Source organism: Zonotrichia leucophrys, chromosome 1A (genome assembly GCF_028769735.1).
Source record: "Zonotrichia leucophrys gambelii isolate GWCS_2022_RI chromosome 1A, RI_Zleu_2.0, whole genome shotgun sequence".
Classification (NCBI taxonomy): Eukaryota; Metazoa; Chordata; class Aves; order Passeriformes; family Passerellidae; genus Zonotrichia; species Zonotrichia leucophrys.
The window spans coordinates 14,526,324-14,551,258 of record NC_088170.1 but is presented as its reverse complement, the minus strand read 5'-3'; the positions used below and the strand labels follow the sequence as shown (position 1 = coordinate 14,551,258).

Genomic DNA, 24,935 nt, shown 5'->3' with positions numbered 1-24,935 from the left:
CTGTGATTCTGGAGAACCAACAAGTAGAGGGTTGTGGGAGGTTTTCTTTTATGTATTCAGCAAAATTTATTTATTTGGTCATATTGTGCTGATTTGCCCTGCAGTTATAATAATTAGCATCTGTATAAGACTAAGAGCTGCATACTGAGATTAGGGCTTGCTTGGAACAATGGAATGATAATTTTTATTGGACTTAAAAAATATATGATGGGTTGATGAGCAAACAAATTATGTTTGTCAGAGAACTTGGTATTGGAATGGTGATGAGCCTGCATTTTGCAAATTCAAGTGAGCTGCTTGGTGTTTTAATATTTATAGATGCACAGAAGCTGGAATATGGGCACCAGAGCCTGAGACCTAGCTATAACCCACGGGCTCATTTCATAACATGATATTTAATTAATGTGTGTTTTAATAGCACAGTCTTCCTGCCATGTGAAGCTGGGAAAGGGTAAGGATCTCTCCTGCCCAGCATCAGTAACAGTTGCTTAGAGAAAACATGGAAACCCTGGGCATGTAAAGGCAAACCACCCCGGGCACAAACTCATTGCTTTTGGCTGTCTCTGGCTTTTGGCACTTTCTGGAGAAGCAGAGCCTTTGATGGTTATTAGTCATTGACAGGCTTTTCTTTTGTGAGTCTGTCTTTTTGGAACCTGTTTATGCTGTTTTGTGTGTCTGCATGTCCTGTGGCACTGAGTTCCCCAGTCTGTGCATGGCTTAAAATTCATTGCCTTTCCTTTCTCATAAAACATGTATGTGCTGTTTTTTCCAAGTGTTCCCTACTTCTTGCATTCTAAGAAACAGTGAGTGATTAATCATCCCTTGTTTATCTCCATCCTACCTGAGACTGTATAGACCTCTCTGCCAGCAGCCCACAGGGCAGTTTTTTTCTTTCTTACTTGAAGATTCCCTGTTGCTTCATCCTCACACTCTGCATACTTTTCCTCATCCTTGCGGCTTGCATTTTGGAGAAAAGGTGACTAGGATATATACTGAAGGTATGTAAAACTGAGGAGATGCAGATGAAAGTTTACTTTAGAGAATCCCTACATCACACCTTGCCAGGACCTGAGAAGAAATGCACTAGTCCTTCTTTTAGCCTGTTTTTCACATTACCAAATATTGATCACTTGCAGACAGAACCCTCAGCTGGATTGTGGGATTGTGGACTGCTTCTAATGTACCAGTTTCATATTTTTCTCTATTTCTTCATCTAGTGGTTCTCTAGATTGCCTTTCACATTCCTTATTCCTAGTATGCTTGGAAATATTTATATCAGCTTTTGTGTCTTTATTCAATGGTTCTTTAAGATTATCTTTTTCCCCAAAAGCCATACATATTATCATTGTATGACTTGCTTCTGTTCTCTTGTTTGTGCAAGACTTCTGTGTTTTCACATGTAATGTTTTACTACGGATACCTTCTTTATTCTGTGTTTTTCTGTGACAGCTTTTATTGGGGGGGGAGGTGTTTTAATGTTGTTTGGGTTTGTTTTTTTTCTGGTGTATACTTGGAGTGTGTTAATTCATGGTTTGCCAAAGATTTGAAAGATCCGTCTGACACTCAGCAAAGAGCAGGTTCTTCACCCATTTTGCAAGAGTGAAAACCCCCAAATCTTCCTCTTCTCATGCACTACTTGTGTGGCATTTTGGGAACAGAAATTAGAAGGTGAGAATTCACCCCTGCTCAGAGTCACCAGCACATCTGAGCTGTGCAAGACCCACTGGTGCTCTGCAGAGCTGGTGGGAGGGAAGCTGACACCCTGCTCAGGCTCTGTGTAGTCATTCTGCTACCAGGAGAGTTTCACCTGGGGTATCTCCTTTAAAAAAATCTGTGGCCAAGTCACAGGGTGTTGCTGTAGCTGTGTCTGCCTCCCCGTGGCACATGTACCTGCATCAAATAAAACTGAGGAACCATTCTTTATTCTATGTTCTGGTACTGAGGCATCCCCCAAAATAATAACAATAATGTCACCAGCAATTACATGTCAGTGATAAAAAGTGGCACCTCTAAGTTAACATGAAGAATGTTCATCAGTTCTCTAGAACAGGCATTCACATTTAGCTCTGTTTTACAGTTTTGTAATAAAACCTTTGGGTTTTTTTCCCCTTCCCCCTATAACATGCTATAAAATAACCAAAAGCAATCAACCAAGTGTGAATGCAATAAAGAGCTCCATTCAGATTTATTATGCAAACATGAAAGGGAAAATTTAATGTACACTATAGTGAAATAAGACAAATGTATTCAGCCAACATGTAATTGTGTCTGAATTTTATAACTTGACTGGTATTGTGGAGTACACCCTGACACCAAGTCACTGAATTTTGTATATCATCCAATTAATAACCTCTATTTCTCTAATGTCTGAGATCCCAATTGGTCTCAGGCATTTAACTAGCTGTTGCATGAAGTCAAGCTCATGGATTTAGTCAGTTTGGAGAGGGAGCAGGGGATTACAATCAGAGGTAGGGCATGTTAATTTTATGCTAATTGTCCTTGTTGCCTCTGCACACAGCTGAAAACCACAGCTCTCACGAGTGTCTGTGAGAAAAACAGACGTGCACATGTTCAGAAAAGAAACTCGTGTTCCAGCAGTCCTGGTGGAAAACCATCTTGCTGCTGCGTGAATCCTTTTAAATGTTATTGGGGTTTTTTTACTGAGCAGAGTAAACACAAAAAGGACAGTCTGTTCCTGTAACACACTTTCATTTTAAGGTTGCATAAGCAACACTCACCACTTAGTTCCTAGGAAATGAAATACGTGAGGTGTAATATCAGTACCTTGGCTTCTTTCTATTCAAGTGCCTGCATCCAGAAATGATGGCAAAGGGTGAGGACAAAATGTCATTTTTAGCACTGAATTAAGGTCTCCAAGACACAGACTGCCCCTTATTTCTAGCACAGAGGGCCTCAGCAGGAAGAAGCTCTGGCTTCTGTTTCAACAGAAATAAATCAGAGTAACCATATGCTGAGTGCCAGCAGCACTGCAATGAGCATTCTGTACGTCTGTAAGGGCTGAGGCTGCTTTTCCTTGGCCTGCAGACAGGGCAGCACGTGTGTGCAAACCCCTGAAAGGCACGGGGACGTGGCTGCTGTCCCTGGCTGGGGCTGTGAAACGTGTGACAGCTGAAAAAGCCTTTTGTCCGCCTGTCATGCAGCAGCGAGGCTTGGCAGCGTGCTGGGGGCTGCAGAGGATGCAGCTGATTACTCCATTCCATCCTCTTCTCTGGAGTGCTTTCCTTCTCTTTTTATTTCTCTCCTTTTGCCTTGCTCCTCTCAATGGAGGCCAGTGATTGAGTGTGCTCTGGAGAGTGGCACTGGGAGCTCTCACACCCCCAGCCAGGCCAGGAGTCACTGCAGCCACCCTCCCCAGCCTCTGCACAGTCAGGTCCTGATCCTTTCAATGGGTTTATCCCCAGGCATGTGAACTAAATGATTCCAAATATTTGATTGCCTTATGTGCAAGTGCAGCCTCTGTGAAATCCTGGGAATGTCCCTATTTTTTGTGTGGTGCATTAAAGGACAAGTCAGGCACAGGGATGCAGCACTCACAGCTGATGCTCTTGATGCCCTCTCTGAAATGCAGGTTATCTCCTGGGTTGGAAACAATGACACAAGCTTGGCTGGTCCCTGATGGAGTTGTTCTGAAACAGACTAAGTAAACTCTGATTTTGGGTATGATTGCCTCAGTACAGTACAGGCAAAGAGGATGACTAACATGGATGACATGTGCTGTGCTAATTGGGTCCAAATCTGGCTAATTGGGTTCAAATCTGTGACCATGCCCACCAGGACCTGCAGAAGATGTGCTGCAAATAGCTGTGTCCTTTGGACCTGGTCTCTGCTACTGGAGAAACCAGGAGTGCTTTACAGAACAGACATAACCATGGCCTAATCACGGCTGCAATTCGTGTTACTGCCCTTGGTTTGAAGAGCAAACAGTACATGAGAGAGGATTTTCCAGAAGCAAAGCCATAGAACAGTTTTCCCTTCACAGGAAAAAGTTCTACTGGGTCAGTGTCAGGGAGAACCTTTTTGTACCTGGTTCCCTGGGCATGACTGGCTTTTCTGTATGGATGAGAGATCTTTAGAGACAGACATGGAGGGAATGGAGAAAGTATAAACCCAAAGCCTATGTTTGAAGTGCCAGGTTCTAGAACCTTCATGGGATTTAAAGAAATTAATTCTGTACCTAAAACAATCTCTGGATTTAGTTTTGGTTTCCCTGTGGTGATAAACATTGAAAAACTTCAATGGCTTTTATAGAAACTTCTTTGTCTGACATCTTGGTATGGAGAATACATCAAAAAGGGCAGGTTTGTGGTTCAGCCCTTCATCTTTTTGTTTTGTCCAGTCCATAGTACCAGCAGCAGCTGCTTTCCCAAGTATTTCTGTAAATCTTCCAGCTATAACCAGGGAATTCAGGGAAACATTACAGCATCAGGAGTGGTTTTGGATTTTATTTGTTTGCAGGCTTTTTTGTTGGTTTGGTTTAGTTGGTTTTTCTTACAAAGACTGTTTTGATCTCTTTGAAAAAGTTGCATTTCTTTTCCCACCTGAAGTAAGTCTCTACCTTGGTTTTTCATTTTAATTTACATTATTGCTTTCACTTACCCCAAAGAATTTTAACTACTCTGGCAGAGACAGCCAACTATTTTGGCTGCCAGAATAGATGTAGTACCCAAAGAAGCACTTCTTTCTGCATGGGGACAGAGAATACTTGACAAATGTTAAAACACTGTACTTTACAGTAACCAGGAGAGAAAGCAGTTGTTCTTCACATCTTACAGAGCAGGAGCTGAAATTAATGGTTATATGAATATGTCCTCTTAAGACTAATGGATTTTTGTCTCAGCATCACTGAGTTTCAGCAAGGAGCTGAGGGTCTTTAGACTTCACTTTCAGATTTTGGTCTTTACTGGAGCTGAACTTGTGGTTTTTAGGTATCATAGAGCTTTAATCTTGCAGGTGTTCTGGGTCACTTGCATGGAGCATTACAAATATGTATCTGAAGCTGTGCAGCTGGTGAGCAGATCTTGATATAAAATCCAGACCTTTTGTGTGAACCTCCATTTCTGCACAATTCATTTTGTTCTTTCTACGAGCTCAGCAGGGTCTTGTGCCCTTTAATTATGGTGCTGATCTGTCAAGCCAGACTTGGAAAAGGAGTGGTTTTTACAAGGCTCATGGATCCCTTTGGTCTGTTCCCACTGTCTTGTTTGTTTGGATGGGACATGCCCCTCAAAGTAATGTCTCTCCCTTCCCAAGGGTTAAGGGGTGAGAAATATGTGTGAGAAAATGGGAATATGCTCTGAAATGCTCTTTTCTCCTTACCACCACACCCTACCACATCCCATTTCCTTCTTCTGGGCAAATCTACCTGGCAGGTGTTCAGCAGTCACTGCCAGCTCTGTTAAAGATGCTGCAAGATGCCAAGAATATAATTCTAAAAACACCTTTGCTGCTGCCAGTGCTGGGGTTCCTCTCCTGCTGATAAAAGCTCCTGCCTGATGAAGTGTTGACTTGGGAGCTGTCACAGTATCAGCAGTTTGGGTGTAGTGGGAAGGGTGGCTCTGGCCATCAGGATAGGAGAGGATGGGTCAGCCAGGGGCTTGTACAGCAAATTAAGTCAGCCCTGGGCAGTGGGAGACCAAAAGGAAGAGAAGTGCAAGGGTAAAGAGAGCCAGAGGTGAAATTCCCCAGAGCATCAAAGATCGTTTTGCATGCCCCCAGTGGAGCAGACGTTCTAAAACAAATAAAACTGGACGTGTTACCAAAGTGAGCTGCCAACATTTCTGGTGTCTTAGGAAAAGTGCTTCCTCAGTGCACACTAAGGGCAGTGCTCAGCCTCCAAATGCTGAATATTTTATTTGGGATTCGATTTACTTCTTGAGGAAGCAGACTAGAAAAGCTCCCAGTGTGTTGCCTCTAGTTACTAATTTAAATTGAGATTAGAGCAGGAGCATATCCAGCACCATCAGCTGGCCTTAAAACTTTCTGCATCTGGCAGTGCCTCTTGGCTGGGGCTCTCTTCGAGCTGAGAAGAATGCCTGGGAGATTTTCTACATCTGGCACAGGAGTGAGGGTGAAGGTAACATCTCTGAGGTTATGGGGAGCCATTTCCCTTTCCTCCCTCTCCACAGCAGTTACAAATCCATGGATATAGGAGGACTCCAGGAAGCTGCCCCAAAAACAGGTAGTGGGAGGAGATTCTGCCCCTCTGCTCTCAGCTTTGCTGAATTAAAATCCATGCAGGGGAAGGCTTAGAGAAGCATGTAAAGAAACCCGCAGCAAGGTCTGAAAGACAAACTGCAGTACAGAATCACTCTCCCTAACTGCACAAAGAAGTACATTATTGAAAAATTATGCATTTTTTATCAGAGAAAAAAATCTGAGCATAGCAAGGCTGCAAGGTAGTGAGCCAAAACAGAGCTAAACAGCTATACAGAATCAGAAATTGAAAGAAAATGGTTGATTCTCAGAAATAACAAATAGCCACCATGTAAAAGACATGAAGCTTTTAAAAGCGCAAAGAACCAGCAAGATTACCTGGCCTGACACTACAGGCATCTGGCACATGAATCTTGGAAAACCATCATGGCTTAGGAACCTCAGCCAAGTTGTTCTGAGTCTGTCCAGAGCAATGTCCTGGCTCATTAACTCACAAGCCAGTGCATTAGCATGTGCTTCATAGGTTTTAAGTGTTTATCAATTAAATAAACCTTGTGGATGAGCTTGTCAATACATGAGAGATTTTAGCTTTGCTATTTCTGCTCTGCTACTTGGATGACCTTGAACTTGTCTTCTGTTCAGGGTCCCTGGTCTCCTACTGGCATTTGTGGCTTTCCACTGCAGATGTGAACATCAGCTCAGGCTCATTGACAGCTGCTTCCTGGACAGGACCAACATACTGTCCTCACTGAGAACAAACATTTCTGTCTCTGGATTCACATCCTCCACGACACAAACCCCATTTGGTAGCTGATTTTTTCTTCCATTATTAGAAACATTAAAGTCTAAAATTCTATTTCTCTGGCCACCTGATTATTTTACTCTGCCTTGTTCTTCCTGTCTCCTTTGCACCTACTGAGAGATCAGGGTTTATATCCAAGGACTTGCAGAAGGTAAAAGATTTCATTAAAGGCTTCTGACAGTTCTTTTTTCTCTTACTGCATTTACTTCCCAAAGTGATGGCTGCCTTTTTTATCAGTTATTTATTTATTTATTTATTTATTATTGTGTACATCCCAATAGCATCCTGATTTTCACAGTCCCTCTGTACCATGTAAGTAATATGTGATTTGATGATAGAGCATTATCATCCATTTTCTGTTACTTTTAAGTAGCAGAATTTTTCTCTGAACATTTTGATGCTTTTTCTGTGTTTCAACCTAATTTTTGTTTTCCTCAGTCTGTCCAACAGTATTCATTTAATCTTTTCTGTTCACAGTTTACCATACAAGTAGCCTGATTCTAAATAAATTATACCATCATTCAAAAACCCGTGCTCAAATCGTATGCTGTGATTTTGATGGGAAATCAAATAGTAAAACAAGGGAAGTGAAAGTACAGACTGGTTCTAGAGTGGTTGGTAGTAAAATATTTCTCAATCTAGACCAATTATATTTTAGTTATCATCTTCTTTTCCTTTACAGTCAATGGGACAATTTAGTGATTGATTAATCTGAATTTTCTTTTTTTTTTTTTCCTTTCCCCTCCATTTATAAAGAGAAGAACTGGGATTAGTATCATGCCAGATTTTTCACTATTGTCCATGAAGGGGAATATGAATAACCTCTTTTAGTATATTTGGCCAAAGTTAGGACATGCTATGCGCTGTAACATAGTTACATAATTTTTCTTTTAGATATATGAGATTTACTGGCAGGACCTGGATCCTTCTGCAGAAATTCTAGTGGGAGATAGATGTGTCTTGACATTGCTTAGAGCACTCGGTGTTTGACTTCACCCACCCTTACTCCTTTCTCAATAACCAAAAAAAGGTGATGCAGCTTTCCCTAATGTGCTTTGATCCCATTTCCAGCCTTCATGCCCAAAGATCTTTTATCTGCAGCTGAAGAAGTCAGAGCTTTCTTCAGTTCTGTCCTAAATTGCTTCATCTATTGCTTCTTGTCACCCAGGATTTTAATTTTTGATGATCCTGGGGAACCCACTTCTCCCAGCCTCCTTGCTGTCCAAGTGGCCCTACAGCACAAGAGGGATGATCCTGCGGCAGTCCCAAAGCCCCAGGGGGAAAATGGCCACAAGAGAGGAGCCAGGGGCACTCAGGGTACAGGGAGTCAGGGAAAACCCAGCTGCTGGCCTGAAAGTGCTGAACCTTCCTTGAGAGAGGCCTCAGCTCAGCCAGAATTCATTCAGAACCAGGGAATGTTTTACAGGGGTAGCAAAGGACAAGTCCTGCCCACTTGAACCCAGCCTTTCAAATTTAATCTGCTCACTGCAGAGTATGAAGGCACTTGTATGCTGTGAAGAGCAGTTATGAGAGCTCTTTTAAAACTGACAGTATGTTTTCATGAAGCTGTATAAAAACTTGTCACTGCTCATGCTTTCAAAAAATCATATCCTGAAGCATTTTGGTGCTTCAGCACTTCCAGGTGATTGGCAAGGGCTGGGAGCACACAGCCTCACTACTGGTCTTCTGAGGTGCCTTTCTGTCTGACTGGTTCTGTGTTTCTCTGAAAATGCTAAAATATCTAGAATTCAAGGCCGGGAAAGCTGCAGAATGGATGTCCCACTCCAAGAGCACCAAAAAAAAAAGTTTAGATTTTACCCCTGATTTCCATGGAGAACAACATCTGAGTCTTTCTCATTTTCCAGCCATACATCAGACTGAATTTTGGCCACTCTTTGCTGTGGGGTTGTTCATATCCAAACCAGTTGGGCTGATCATGATGTCCTGGGGCTGGCATAATGCTGGCTGCGTTACCAGGGTATGTTCCAGGAGAGTGTGCCATGCCTTAGAGGAGTACTAAAAGACCTTATAACAGGCATGAAAAGGTTAAAAAAACAATGTCACCATCTGCACCTAAACCAAAAATTTTCCAGTTGACTTCTCACTTTTCTATTTTCCTCTGAAAAATCTGAGAAGCCCAGCTGATTTCCTAGATGCTATGAAAAGAGATTCTTGATACAGCCATATAAGTCTGCACTTGAATTACAGCTTAAAAATAAAAAATGACAGCCTTATCAGCTTGTTTGATGTGGCATTCAAACTGAAAGCTACAGCTCCCTCTTCAAATGTTGATAGTGAATTGTTGGAGGGGGAGAAATCTCTGCACTCAGAGGGAGAGAAACTCATGTCAGTCATGCCAGAGCATCAGGAAATGTTATGGGATCTAGAGGAAACCTGCCAAAAGCTGCACACTATTGCTTTTTAAATACTCAGCCAGTCCTTAGTGGTGTGGTCTGGAGATCTTTAAATTCTGACTTAATTAGAAAGAAAAAAAGCATAAACAAATGGTCTCAATGTGGCCACATTTTAGCAGAAAGGGTTATTTTAGTTGTCATGAAACATTAATTCCCCTTTTGTGCATTTTTATATTAAAACACTAATGAATTTGTATGCCAAAACAAACTGCCCTTAATTATTCATGATATATAATTCATTAGGCCCCAGAGGGAAAGGGGAGGTCACGTGACCAGCATGTGTCTCATTAACATGTGTGAAATGATAATGAAATTAGCAACGGATGGACAACAAATGGGAAGCAAGTTTCTTGTAACTGGAGGGAAAGAATTGCTGGAATTTTTTGCTGCCTAACGTATTTTTTTGCAGAGCTTTACAGGCAGAACAACTGCAGCAAGTGCGGCAGGCTCCACACTGTCCCCAGATAGGGCTGCTGTGACAGGAAAGTGCCACATCTGTGCCCTGCTCGGTAGCTGAGGAAGTGGCTGTGGAGCAGGTGCTCAGCTTTCATTATGCAGAGGCTGGGAATGGCCCGTGGGGCTTCTTCAGTGGCAATCTCAGAACATCCAGATCATTCCAAAACCATCCAAACTTGGAGCACATCAGATTTCTGGTCAACCTGTGGCAGAGCGCTGCAAGAACCAGAAGCTGTAGGGTGATGCTTCTGAAACCAACTTTCTGCAAATGTGCTTTTTCTGGTGATTATTCAACCCTTCAACCCTGGAGAGACACTGGAATATTTGCACAGAATGCACAGCACAAGCCTCTGTGGCTGGAGCTGAGTTAGGTTTTAGGTTATTTCGTGTGCTGATCAAGTTATTACTTGATGATAATGCGGCCACACTCATTCCACTCTCACTGCACTAATGTCTTCATCTTGAAACATGTCAAGCATGAATTTAGGACAGGAAACATAAGGGCTGAATAAGGCTGGGAGGCTTTCTTATAGGGATAAAAAAAAAGAAAATAAAACTCAGGAAAAGCAAGCAAACCCTTACAAAATACAGACTGAGTTCACATTTTAGTCCTGTTGCTACTGTGTAAAAGTAGAGGAAATATTTGTATTGATCAGGGGAGACTTTGGAGTGTGTTTGAGGGCTTTTCTTGTGGGCTCTTGTGCATCCAAATCAGCAAAGGTACCCAGTTTTGCATCACTGGGATAGAGGCTTTCTCCTGTCCTGTCCATCATCCCAGCAGCTGTCAATCCAGAGTGTAGTGTGCTCTTTCTGGGAATTTTCAACTGGGAGAGTCAGTTAAGCTCATAACAAGGCCTTGTGACTGTCAGTCTCCTTTGGAATGAGATGCTACCCTTGAGTGCTGCCTTGTTTTCCTCTTGGGGTTTTGAGTCCAGGGGAATATGGACACAACAATTCTGTGTATGTGCTGTGTGTTCTGCTCACTGCCTGGGGCTGGCTAACCTCCCCCAACAAAGCCATCTTCTGGAGGAGTGCAACTCAAATTATGATTCAAATTATGATTGTGAACGAGCTTTCTTAATGCACAAGAGGCAGATTGTGTATGTTTTTATTACAGATAATTTTTCAGTTGTGATAAAAGGAGGATCAATCATAGTTATAAAGGGAATATCACATTACAACAGTGTAATCCTCCTTTTATAATAGCAGAGAAAATTCATCTCGTGAAAACGGAGTTAGCATCTGCCCAGTATTTAAAATAGTTGATATAATCATAATATCACAAGTATTCTTCTCTGAATTTAAAATTCCATAGAGACATGTTAGTCTACTTGGGTTATTCTCCCAAAATATTCCATGGCCCTGGATATCTTGGGCTCTTTTCTGAAGTGGAGTGATTTTTCACATCACTTGAGAAGGTAAGAAATAAAATAAAGAAACAGTTTTCAGCCATTTTTCCTGCCTAGTGTTACCGGCAGGGGGGGGAATAAATATTTTACACTCTTTTCTTTCCTTTCTCTTTTGTTCTAAACATGTATCCATTTTTGAACACTAATTCTTTCTGATGCAATTTATTCTTCTGGTTCTTTGTGATGGGATGTAGCTATCCATCACTTAGGGGCTGTGCTGAATATACTGGCTGATGGCTGAAGAGCTCAGGTCATGAACAAAGTTCTTTGATCTCTCTTCAAGGCAGAGGCTCTTTTGGAAAGCAGAACATGACTCTGCAGTCATAAAAAGGGGTTATGTTAGGCTGGATGTTATCAATGGAGTAATATCAACAGTAATGTCATTAGGAGAGAGGGATATTTATCTTTTAATGAAACCAATTATCTAGTCAGTGAATTATCAGCTTTTTATGCATGTATTATCCATTCTTCGGGGTTTCTATTTCATCTTAGGACCTCTTTCATTTTCCTTTGAAGCTTCTAAATGTATATCTTTGGCATGATTTGCATCCCAGGTGTGACCAGGACTTGCCTTTGGGAGCTGGGAGGTGGAGAGCCAGGAAGATGGAGATGCTGATAATGCAGATTTGGTGGCCTAGGAAGGCTGATTTTTTTTTTTTTCTGACCGTTTAAAATGTATTAATATTATAACTTTCTGCATTTTGCTTTATATGGAAAAGTGAGTGTTAAGATAAAACATTTTTTAAATGAATGGCAATAGTTTTTTCTCAAATGTGTTTTAGAGGTAGCACGTTAGCCTGGAAGAATACAGGGTTTCACTCCTTGCTCCTGCATGGGGCAGCAGGACCAAGGCATCAAGTGCTGCAGAGGTTGTGAGAACATTTATCACACTCAATACCCTCCTCTAGCAGACCTGGTTTATCATTTATGGTTTATTATTTTGCACCATCCAATGAGCTCATGCTTCCTGTAGACCAGAGGGTTTTACCTATAAGAGCTGAAACGAGGGATGCAGGATTCCAGGAGCTCTCCAAAACGCAGTTTATTCCATCCAAGACATTCCAGCACTCCAGGGTCGTGGGTGACTGAGCCTGTGCCTGCAGCTGTCAGCTCCAGCTGCAGGCAGGCCTGGAGACCCTTTGGTTTTGGTTACATTATATACTTTTCTTTGCTGAGCATCTTAATACAGTAGAACCAATCTATACTTTAACTTCTACCCATAGCCTATCACAACTACTATAATTACCATATTCATGTTACTACTCTCCAATCACTGAAAGTTAACACATTACAGTTTAAGCTAGAAGTTGTTTTTCAGTTTTCTTGCAGTGGAAAATTCTGAGACCTTTTTTCTACTTGCAGCTTTGCTGACTGGTTGATATAATCAACAAGTTCCCTATAATCAACAAATTGCCTGTGCTATCTTTCTGCTTAGTAAAAACATCTTGTTTGAGGTGGGTTTAGCCTTTGCTCTAAGTCATAAAAACCCCTTCTAACTAACAGACCCTTTGCCTGCTTTGTTATCCAGTAAGACTGGCTCAGCAATTCTTTTCTTCTATATCAAAACTTGCTTCAATCTCTATCCCTTCATCAGACTCTACGTTTAAAAATCTCTCTGCTAAGCATACAGATCTGTGAGACTTTCTTGTCAAACTTTCCTCCTTCCCAACATTTACCTCTGGCGACTCTCCAAGCCAGTCCCTTCCCTCTGGTCAAATTGTCTTTCTGAGATGCATCCAAGGTAACTCCTTCCTAGGACAAGTGTCCCACTGCTCTGTTCAGCTTACAGATATGTCATTTTCCACATGTGGAAGGGTTTGGGATGGGTTGATTTTGCAGTCCATGAGGAAAACTCTGCTGCACTGCACTGTGTTTCTGGTGTCAGCCACACCTTTCTCTCCAGCTGAGTGAATAGTTTTGGAGGGGAACATTGAATTGATTTTTAGGGAGTTTGTGAATTTGTACGTGACTGTTTCTCAGGGTCTTGTAGCAAAACACCACAGACATTTTGTTTCATATTACTTGGGATACTATCCCATCATTTGGATTGTGTGTGCTGTGGAATCCTCTTGCATCCAGTGAGGGCCCTTTGCTCAGATGTAAACTTTACTATCCAAGCAGTTCTAAATTCACTTTAGAGGAATAGAAATGCCTTCCTGACCTACCACGAAATACTAGGAAACCAGGGCTAGTGAAGCCTTTGTCAATATTTTCATTTACTACAGGCAATTGACTAGAGACCAGGTGGTAACTCCATAAAGATGGATCTAACAGCTCCCCATAAGCTGTAGATCATGTTGGAACCTGAGATCCAGCAGAGTCCAATAAAGTGGATACTACAGAACTACACCCTACTGCCTCACATGGAGCTCTAGATATGCTTCCTACTCTGTTTTAGAGCTGTCAGCTTACAACACATCCTCTAATTTAAATTCAGCTACTTTTCCAGTCAGTCTCTCCTGTGTTTCCAAGGATGATAGCAGAAATTCGTGTCAGTTCTGTCTGTCTCCTGTCATTCTCTCACCACTCTTACTACACTTCCCACTTCTTTTACCTTCCAGAGAGCAGGAAGTTCTGGAGGAGAAAACAAAAAAAGCATCACCAAAGAATAAAAGCCCCCACAAATCTAACTTACAAGCTCAGTTAAAAATACTCTGCCCTGATCTATGACTTTCCTTTGCAAGGATTGTACCTGCAACATCTCCTGCTTTTTGGAAGTGTTGAGCACAGCATCCCTCAGTGCTGTCCCTGCCTTTTTTACAGCACAATCTTTCCACTGAGCTGGCACTGGACATCACCCTCTCCTGGGTGTTTCCTGACCTCTCTGCCTCCAGACAGGTTGGAGATTAGTTTCTTGTGCTGATGGTTCCCAGGTCACCTGTCCAAACTTTACTCCTATCAGTAATTGAATACCTTAAACAGATCAGGAAGGTGGTTTTATACTGAGCTTCCTGATAATTCCTTTTCCAGCTGGTCAAGTCCTCATTTTGCCAGACAAGCATAAAGCTGTGGGTGAAATATTTTTGAAGGTGTTATAAATAAACACCCGAGTTATGTTTTGTAAATTATGTTGTTGTCTCAGTGGGCAAGGATTTTATCACACTGAGCTCAAATTAAATTCAGTGAAAAATTCAGGAGTGCAGCTATAAATCACAGCTTCTTTTCAGGGAAGGGACTGTTGTCTTTGCACAAGAGTGCAGGTGCTTCAGCAAAGGGGATAATTTTACCCACAGAAGTTTTTTGGAGCTGCTGCTTCCTTGAAGGAAACAAAGCTGTCAGACCATGAGTACCTGTGATCATCCTCATCCTTAAGGCAGAAAATTGCACTGCTTCCCATAAATCCTTGAGCCAGCTTTGCTTCTTCTGCATGTCCACAGATGATGAGGTGAGGGTGGCAGCTCCTGCTTCTTAATCTTTTCTCCTTTTCCTTTCTCACAGGGCTTTCCTATACAAAATTTGATCAGTTCCACACAGTGGTACAGGGCAGGTGTGGAATGGAAGTGAGAGAGGAGCAAAAAGGGGCTGCTCTCATGGGCAGTGGGCTCTGTGTGGAGACACAGGCAGAAATCCCCTCTGACACAGGGAGTGAGAGGTGGACTGAGAGGTTTTTGGGTGAGAGAGGAGAGATGGAAGTGAAGAGTGTGCACTTCTGGTGTATCATCACCTGCCTGGAGATTTCTGTGAGAGGCAATCACAGCTACCATGTGAGAGAGGGAAGGCAGATAACACATTCAGAAATAATTGCAGAGTGTTTCATTAGCAGTTATTCAAATTATGTTATCTTAGCCTTTGCGCTTAATTATCTGACAGCTTCTGAACAATACCCAGAGAGCTGAGGGGGGAGATGCAGGGCCAGCTATGGGAGTAATTTACCATCTTACATTTAATTGGAGTGCTCTGTAGGTTTGTCCCTGGGAGGATGGGAGCATTTCCCTTTCCCAGAGATCTGCAGAGGCTGTGACCTGAGCCAGCCCCAGACACCTCCCTGCCCTGCCAGATGTGCTTTGGGTGTGAGGATTTCCTTCTCCAGAGGGGCTTTGAGGTGTAGGACGGGAGGTGAAACAGTGGCACATCCTGGTTGTCCCTCCTGGCTGGAGGGAATGGGGAAATCTGCGGTGCCTGAAGGCCACCCCTGGCCCTTCTCTTCCCTGGGAAATCTCCTGGAGCCTGGCAGTTCTCTGTGGTGGTGAGTCTCAGCTGGCTTGTGGCTCACCTGAGGGTACAGCTCAGCTTAACTCCACCTCTGGCAGGGGAGCAGCTGATCTGGCTCTCAGAGGGAGCAGGGACAGAGCCAGAGCCTGAATTTGGGTGCTGGATGTTCTTTTTGGTCAGTACTGCCAGGGGTTTGCACAAACCCAATTGCAGCTCTGTAGCACAAGCCCTGCCAGAGCTGCCTGCAGAGAGTTGTTCCCACTGCTCCCAGACCCTGCCCAGCTGCTGTCAGTGAGTTTTTCTCTCTTGCCATTGATATCATTGCTCTGAGAGTGATGCTTTGCTATATATTGGCCTAAAATGAAGGTTAGGACCTGTGAAAACTCACCCTTAAGGGGAAAGAACCACCATGTTAATACGTGGGGAAAAACCCTCAAGATTTAAAACAAAAAAATGAAATCCTGACCCTGCTGTAAACAGCAGGAGGTTCTACTACTGGCTCCAGAGCATCTTGGCTTATACCTATTGCCCAAAACAGTATCACCTCACCTCTGCTCTTCCTTTCTGCAGACAGTTTCCATCTGAGCCCATTCCTCCAGGCACCGTCTAGCCCCGAGTACACACCCTTCCATTTAATTACTGATCTGCTCAGCTCTCCCCTGGTTTGGGGTTGTGGGTTGCTTCAATAAATAGGATTAAAATATTTGGCAGGAGTGGAATTAATTCAAAGCACAGACCAAAGCAAAACCAAATGCAATTTTACTAAAATCGTTGTGGAGAAAGTGGTGTGAAACTACATGATTGCTGCTGTCTTTTGTTAATACTGGTGAACTCTTGTTCTCCTCAGTATTTTTCTTTCTCCTACTTAAAGCTTTTCTTCAGTGTTTGCTTTCAGTTCCCTATCTATTCTGTATTTGTTTCCAGTATTTTTGATGGTTTCCATTCGAGAATCAGACGTCAGGGAAACAAGATGCCTCAGATATGACAACCACAGTGCGTTTCAGCATCACCCTCCCCTCTCATTCTTGCACTGACAGTCACTACATCACCTCAGACCCTCCCCTGGAGCCACCCTCTTCTTCCTCAGGGAACAGAAACCAGCTGCTCGTGGTCCCAGACTTTTTCTTGATCCTCCTCTTCTTCCACACCTCCTTTTGTGGGGGAAAAGTCTGCTTTCTTGGATTTAATCACCAAATTGAGGAGACATGACTCCCTGGTATGTTCCTCTGGTGTGTCTTTCTGATTTCTCCTGCAGTACCTCTCAGTCATGTGCAGCTAAAAATAAACATTTTTTCCTTCTCCTCAGCCCTTTCCACTCAACCTGAACTGTGCTGAGGAGATGAGAGAGCAGGGAAAGTTACCTTGGTTTCTGAAAGCACTGAATTGTATTTCAAATTAATATATGATTTTAAAGTTTCATAGGCAGGTTTAGACAGGACAGCAGAATTCTGGTGTAGCTTGACAGCTCCAACCAACCTCATGAATGTCTCAGAAAAAATCCTACAGCACTCACTGCTGCTGGTTAAATCTCACACAGACACCAATCTTTGAATGGACAGCCATGGTCATTCTCAGCAACCTTTTCCTGAACATCCATGAAAAAAACCAAAACTGTCAAAAATAAAATACATCACAAAAAAAACCCCACTCTCTGAGCACAGCAACAAACCCTCTTTTCTGAATAAGTGAAAAACCTCCTGAATTTTCAGCATTGAATAGGTATTTGTGTATAGCATGTAAGTAAAAAGAAGGAAAGGGGAAGGGAAAGGAAAGAAGCCTGGACATTTGAGCAGTATTTTTCTGTTTGGTCAACTGTGCATATGTTTTCAAGATCACATTACCTTTTTTATAATTACTATTACCTAAAAAAGGATTGCTTCAAAAATTACAGTAATTCTACTGTAATTTTGGAAGCATAATGTAACCTGCAAGTCAGAGTAGGGAAAGAGAGTTTAGATATTTTATGTCTCTGCTGTCTATTAGTCTTTTCAACTCCTGTGCCCTAAGACAACCTGGCAAATCCTCAACTGTGGAGTCTTTCTGGCTTTGTCTATGTGGACAAATATATAAATTCAGCCTCTTTCCTCCATATCCTGAGGGGACAGACTCCCCAGTGCTGCCTGGAAGCCTCTGCTGCCCTAGAGGCACTTTGCTGCACCCCTTGTTTTTCTTGTTTCATGTTGGAATCTGAAATGCAGGGAGCTCTCAGAACTTTGGGCCTGTAAGCCCAAGCTCAGAATTAAACACAGGATTTGATTTGACACCTTGGAAAAGGCTTCCAAACTTAGGTGCTACAAACAAGAATGTGGATTTACAGTTTAAGGCAGAGACACGTTAAGTTAAGAAGAAGAAAGTTTAGAGTTTCAGAGTTTAAGATAAAAAATAAAAGGAGTTATGAAGGTAAATAAGGAGTTTAGAATGCAGTGCTGGAGGTTTGTGTGTTGTAACATGATTGGCTAAGAAAGCTGACACTGTAGCATGAGTCTGAAAGACAAAATACTTAAGGATTGGGTCAAAAACATAAAAATCCTTGTTGGCAGTGTTTTATTGGTCAATAAATCCTTAACAGGTCTTGGGTAAATAGGGGTCTTGTGACCTTCTGAACCCTGCAGTAAAGATGTGAGCTGAACTCACCCTTCCTGCCTATGTAGGTAAGAAAGATAAGAAAATCAACTGCATCATCAAAAACACTCAGAGGTCCCATCTCAAAATTATTCAAAATTCCTTCCAAAATCCCCTTTGTTTCAGGCACATGCTAGGTTGAAAATGTCCCATTTGAGATACACTCAGTGCTTTCCACACCAGTCACAAACCTCTCCTGCCATTTGGTTTTTACTCCCCCTCACCAATGAGGCAGAGTGAGGGGAGCAGAGGGAACAAGCAGAAAAGTGAAGGCATCAGCAAAGCTCTGTGGTGTTTGACATGGATTTGTTTGGTGAGTGCTTGTTTTGCACCCCCTGCCTTTGCAGCAGTGCACTTGGGTGAGTGAAGAGGACTTGCACTGGACCCTCCTGTTGTGCATGAATGTCAGTGCCTTTTCCAGCACCTTACCATGGCATCCTACCCCAGGTCATTTAATTAGGGAGGAGAGGATGTAAAAGGCACAGGCTCATAGTCTGTTAACCCCTTCAGGAGAGCAATGTGAAAGCAATGTGAAGGAGGTGATCACTGTGTTGGATTCTTGGTTCTTCCATTGCTGTTTTTGAGACTGCAAATGAAGTGTCTCTTCCTAGGTATCATCATAATACTATCACCACAGGGAGCCAGGCCCTCTGCCCCTTGAAAGGTGGCAAGTGAAGCCCTGAGCTCAGGAAATGTGAGGCAGCTGGGCTTTACATCACATTAATGCCTTCATCCTGCAGACTAACTGGGTGGTTTTATTTTTAAAAGTTACCTCTTTGCATCATTCTCTCTAAAACAATGCCCCTTGTCTTCCCAGAGAATCTGCTTCTGTCTGTGATCGCCAAAGGCAGTGACATTTCTGCAGCAGCCTGGTTTACAGGAGGTTTAGCTTGAACTGCCTGCTGGCCTTACGTAAGGGAGGCAACAATTGAATCTCCATAGTTGGGTTGAACAAGGAAGGTACTTAAAATAGCAGTAAAATCTCTCAGTGTGCACTTTAATTATTAAATTTTGTCCCTCTGCAGAGCAGAGTAATTTCTTTTTGAGATAATTGCCTTTTCGAAGCAATTTTTGCATTAAAGATTCACTGGCTTTTCAGAAGATGCTTCTAAATGCTCCTTATTAAAAATTTAACTTGAGTCTTGTCTTTCCTCATTCTACTTTTTACTTTTTCCTGCCCACAAAACAGTAGTCTTCATTTTCTTCTAGCCTGATCTGTGTTACACACACTTGCACATTAAAGCAAAAAATAATGCAGTTCCTCACCACTGGTGTCTTGTAAATCCAGAGAGGTTCAGAGATAGCTCAGTTTGTGTGACCTGTTGCCTCTCAGCCCAAACTCCCACCCTGCAAGGCTTCTCTTCTAAACCACCTGTGCTGAATTCACTGTATCCCTTTTAGTTTGTGGTATCTCACAGAAAAAAAAAGAAATATTATGAAAGGACTCTGATTAAATCTCCCAGTTTCTGCTTGAATGTGAATCAGCAGCTCAACCTTTTCAGAATCTAGAGATGGATTTGCCATCTCTTGAAGTAAGTCTTGGTCTGTCTTTGCCACCCTTCATTGATTGCTGCTGATCTCACCAATGAATTTTTGCACATCCCAAAGGAAGGTGGAGGAGTTTCGTGCAGGAATTTCACAGAGACCACCAACACACAGGAAACAAAGCTGCTCTCCATATCCACTGAGGAACTCCCTTAAAATAATCCTGGTGATTCCCTGTAACTAACTCCTCAGCAGGGCCTTTCTGATGGCCCATGTCTGAGCCAGAGATTTCAGGGGGGAGAGTTCAGTCAGAAGAGCTTTTTATCCCGGCTCACATCTGCTGAAAGAGATGAGAATTAGTATTTCTTTGTGCATCAGTAATGCCACATTCAGGACACCTGAAGGTTTCTTCCTATCCCTCTATCTAAGTAATTCAGAATTAATGGAATTTTAATAGCCAGAATTTGTCTTAAAGGAAAACATAAAGATGACATTGAATTAAGGGAACTTGAATTTATCTTCCATCTGATAACTCCTTTTGGCAGCTTGTCCTGGTGCTACTCCTTTGATTTAAAGGGAGTTAGTCCAGATTTTTTAATAGTACAAAGTAGATGGAAATCATCTGATTTATAAACCTCGTAAGTTTAGATTTTTCCCCCCAGCCCCTCCAGTTAAGTGGATAACTGAGGCCTTCAGAAAAAAAGCCAAGTTTTCAGGGGGAGGGTCTTGGACAGGGAGTTTAGACTAGGAGATAATGTTAAAATTCAGTTGCAACACGTAGCCAAGTTCAAGATACGGATTCAGTTTTGATTTTGCTGAACCTTCATATGTTTGTACTCATGTGGTCAGCTAAAATTGGAAAAAAAATACTGAGAAAAACTGATCCTGTGAAATTCTCCCTGCCCTTTCCAGACTGAAAGTAAGAGTTTAAAAAATTAGTCTGCACCTCACTGAGCCTGATCTGAAGCCCAGCTGCAGATCTGAGTTTTAGGTGATGATCTCCCACCCCAGAAAGAGAAGAGGGCAGGTTCTGTGGAGCTGTGGTTCAGGTCTGTCTCTCCCTGCAGTGGGCTGCATTCTGTGCTCTGCACAGTCTGCCCTGCCCGCAACAGCTGTGGCTGTCATCCACTAGCACAGTGGTAAAATGAAGACTGATTGTCTTTCCATCCGTGCAGTTAGCTGCTGTCAGTCTCACATGTGGCAAGCAATTGGTGCAGGGTTTTTGTCCTGGAGTTAGCTGGTTTAACCTTGAATTAAGTGAGTAAATATATAAAACAGCAACTGGAGTTTGGTAGCAACCAAGTAATGTTATCTGCAAAACTCGGTCTCAGCTTCCAGCTGGCACCTCTCGAGGGGTAGCAGCACAATTGAGATTGGCAGGAAGTGAATTTCATGGGCTGAATTCTAGCACAGGAGCCAACTACCTGCACACTGTGTGAGTTATGAACCTTGCCTTTCTCAGTAGCAAAGAGCTTTCTTTTCACACTTATCTCTGGTACTTGTCAGCTTTGGAGCTGATTGCAGTCTCTTTTTAGAAGGGTATGGCCTTTTGTAGTCATAGCAGAACTTTATAAACTAAGCAGGAATCTTCTCTTGTGACTGCCTTGGATCGCTCAGACATCTTCACCTCCTTTGCACCTTGCTGAGTTTTGCCCGAGCCTCCATGGTCATTTTCCCAGCCCTTTTTGTCTGCAGCTCATGGCAAAAGAACAGGAAGACACAGAAGGAAGCTGTTGTTGTGACATTTAGATAGCTGCAGGAGTGAACAAACACCAGGTTCAGGCACTCCTGGACTCGGGAGATATCAGCCTTTCACCTTTTGGCTTCCAGCTCTGTGGTTTGTGATGGCTTCTGCAAACAACTTGGCATTAAACCCCTCTTATTTTTTGGCTTCTCTGTCAGGAAAGCTTTGGGCCTGTTGTCAACACATGGCTTTTCTTCCCCTTGGGGGAAGGGAGGAGTGAATTTCAGAAGCAGAGTTCTGGCAGTGTCATTTCTTGTGCTGCCCTTGTCCCAGAGCAATTTTGTGAGCCTGGGGCTGCTCTGGTCACCGTGTGAGTCCCCAACTTTGGCTGAGACTGTGCTGCTCCCTCAGAGCTCCAGCATCCACTGGCACAAGTGGGGCCATGGGAGCAGCGGGACACTGTGGGAAAGCAGCACACCCCAAGGTTATTCCAGAGCCCAGGCTGTTCACTTAATGGGAAACACAACAGCCTGAGCCCATGCAGCAGCTCTTGGCCTGCTGGGGACAAATCCCCATCCTTTGGTGCTGCTGTTTGTTAATTCTTTGGCTGTGGTACCTGGAGGAGGCCCTGTGCTCCCTTGGGCCCATCCATAGCTGGCAGTTTTCGCTCTGTCGCACTCCATGGATGCTCTGAGGTGACAAGGACCCAAGTGTGCTTTCAGCTCTGCTGCACTGGCTGCCAGCACATGCTGCAACCCTGCCAATGATTCCCTGTCCGAGGCTGTGCAGCCTGGTTTAATTGCTAATAGAGCAGGTCTGGTAACACACCAGCACACAGCTACGTGGCTTTAAGACGTGGGAGAAAGGGGCTAGAAGCAGAGTAAAAATAGGCTCTCTGAAGAGGTTTCATAATCTAATGCATCTGGACAGTGTACAGTAGAGTGTCTGGACTAAAGATTCATCCAACATTGTTTTTTTTTAATGTTTTCCTTTGTATTTTTTAGAGACTCATACTTTTCTGTTCCTGTCATCAGGACTTTGTTGTGCTCCATTTGCTGTCTTGCATTTAGGTTCATTTGCATTCTGAGGGTTTCCAAGTACGTTAAAAATGGTCATTAAGTACATCTTGGCACATCTTTGAAAAGTATTATTATTAATTGTACGCTTCAAATTTTACATATCTCCATGGGATATCTTCACCACACAATAGTGGGCTTGGAGACTTTCCTTCCATTCTCTTTTCCTCCTTCAGATTTGCAGATCCAGACTCCTCAAGTCTATTGTATTGTAAGCCTGAATTGTTCTCTTTATCCCTTGGATGCTTGAAAAAAGCTGACAGATGAGTTACAACTTAAAATTTAGGTCTGGCTTTAAAAAGATGTGCTAAACCCACTAGTGTATTATTGTGCTGTGGGATCACTTCAAGAGCCCCTTTTATTGCCAGAATGAGTGACACCTTTCTGGTCTCTGTACAGTGGGAATCAGAGATAGTAGAAATAGTAAACAGTTGTCAGTGATAAAAATAAAGGAGAATTTGAACCATTTTGTGGTGGACCAGGACTCAGTAAGAGACACTCTTTTGAAATCTGTATGCAGCAATTCTGTGCTTGAGGTAAGCAGTGAAAAATGAAAATCATGCTGTTAGTATCTTTCATAGGGCACTGTGAAATAAGCAAAATAGAGGGGGAAAATTATTTGGAATTAATAGAATTGACATTCTAATTGGCTGAGGAGCCAACTCCATGATGAAGGAAAAATAGTCAAGCTGTGTGGTAATATTTGCTCATTTTGTATTTATTTGATGACTTTATGCTGAAGAGACAAAAATAAACTGTTCCCAAAATTAGCTGTGATAGGTGTTTGAACAAAAGATGCAGATCCTGAGTCAGGGACATGGACACTGTGGTGCACTGGAAGGAAAAATACCAAACTTCACTGCCATTTGGCTCTGCAGCAACTCAGAGATGCTGAGCTAGGCTGAGCCTAAAGAAGCAGCCACAAAATGGAGGTTTTAAGCTCACCTGGGGACCAAAGGGAAGAACCTACAGTTCCCCTGAAAGGGGGCCAAGCTGAAGGACATTTCTCCCATTTACTTTCCCCCAGCTAATACCCCATTTCCTGTCAGTTCTGTGCCAGAGCTCGCTTTGCTGACTGCAGCGAGACGGTCAAGATTCAGATTTCCATTTCCCAACGCTTTGCCTGCTTTGGAGGAAAGCACAGACATAATCCATCATTAGTCCAGGGATTCAGCTGGTCCTAATAGCCCTGTGTATGAGCACTACAGGAGAGCTGAATGTTGGTTTCCAGCCCTGGGGGAGCCTCCTGAGTCTGTCCTTCAAATACTTCTATTTATACACTGATTTCAGCTTATGGTAGGAGGCGAGGATGTGAACAGGTCACCGAGCTCCCACATCACCTCCCACATGGCCTGTGGTTTGTGAGCCATAGACCAGGGCTCAGTAAAACCTGGGCAGGATTCAGTTTTGAAAAAGCACAGGGAAGGGGATCAAGAGGGCTCTCCAATTTTCTAGCATAACCTTTCCCATGTCTCTCAAGAAAACAGGGTTTCTAACCACAGTTAAAAGCAGGGTTTGGGATGTGCTGGGGTCTTTGCTGCTGTAACTCATTTCCTTGCTGCTTTCCAAGGCTGCAGCCCCCTGCTGTTCCCCAGGCTGGGATCTGTGCCCAGGGATGGGAGGTGATGGGGCAGGCTCTCTGGTCTCAGCTTTACTGAGGACAGATCCAGCTGCTTTTTGTTTCTGCTGTCAGTGTTTCAAAAAGCAAACTCTCAGAGCATCCATGGGGTCCTGGAGGCTGTGCTCCACTGTGTAACACCCCTCTCCTGTACCTAGTGTGGGGAGCCAGGGTTTGCCCCCAAACAGGTCTTGCTGGGACTGCATTTAGCAGAAATACTCAGTGATTTGTGGGCAAATTCTCTAAGTGGGCTGTGAGGAAGGGGCTTTTCTCTAAGGAGAGGGTTGCACATACTGAATGGTCAGAGGGTAAAACTCACTGCCAGATCACCCCTGAGCTGGGGCAGCTCTTCATCCCTGCAGCTGAGGAATGCTGGCACAACCTGCTGGTTGGCCAGGGAGACTTCTGGGATCACAAGGAGCTACAAGATGCTTTGCTTTCTGCTACACCCATGTTCACAGCATTAGTTTGGGCTCTAAAAGTTGGAAATGCTGCCAGAGGAAAGCTTGCTGTATTTCATTTATCCTTAGAACTTAGACATTCTCCCAAAGCAGAGAGCTATGAATTTATTGTGTGTGTACATAAGAATTATGTAATTGCTTTTGTTTTAGTACAAAACTCTTATTTTGACTTTGGAGTTTCAAGTGAAGAAGTTTTACATGTTAAATATTACAGTCTAAAATTGTTCAATAATGAAAAAGCCCTGCCTGGGGCAACATTACTTCTACCTGGTGCTCAGCAGAGCTGCACTCACTGGAGTTCTGCTGCTGAGGTCACCCCTGATGTGCCACTTGAAACAGGTGAAATATTGGTGTACTTCTGAAAAGTGTCTTTGGAATTAGGGAGCAGGAGGTTCCCATCACCTTGTCCTTGGTTTAGCCTCATTTATGAGCCCTGAAGTCAGTTTGTCTGAAATGAAATCTATTTTAGTTTCATTTGTTGAAACACTTGCATTCATATTTTTTAAATCAAAACATGTATTTAGCTGCCAGTGTTTAATCAAAGGCAAACCATAAGACCACACCTGAGATTCTGGAAGCCCT

The 24,935-nt window shown here is 43.0% G+C and overlaps 1 long non-coding RNA gene across 2 annotated transcripts in view; it reads left to right on the top strand.

Annotated features, from left to right (window-relative positions):
- LOC135456685 (uncharacterized) overlaps window positions 1–11,910 on the top strand; it is an 89,007-nt gene extending 77,097 nt beyond the window's left edge. Inside the window, exon 4 of one of the 2 annotated variants that reach the window (XR_010442593.1) lies at window positions 11,810–11,910. This is a non-coding gene — a long non-coding RNA (uncharacterized LOC135456685). Of the gene's footprint in view, window positions 1–6,816; window positions 7,500–11,809 lie in introns of those variants that run through there. The other variant, XR_010442590.1, reaches the window with a different exon arrangement.
- Window positions 11,911–24,935: the final 13,025 nt, after the last annotated feature.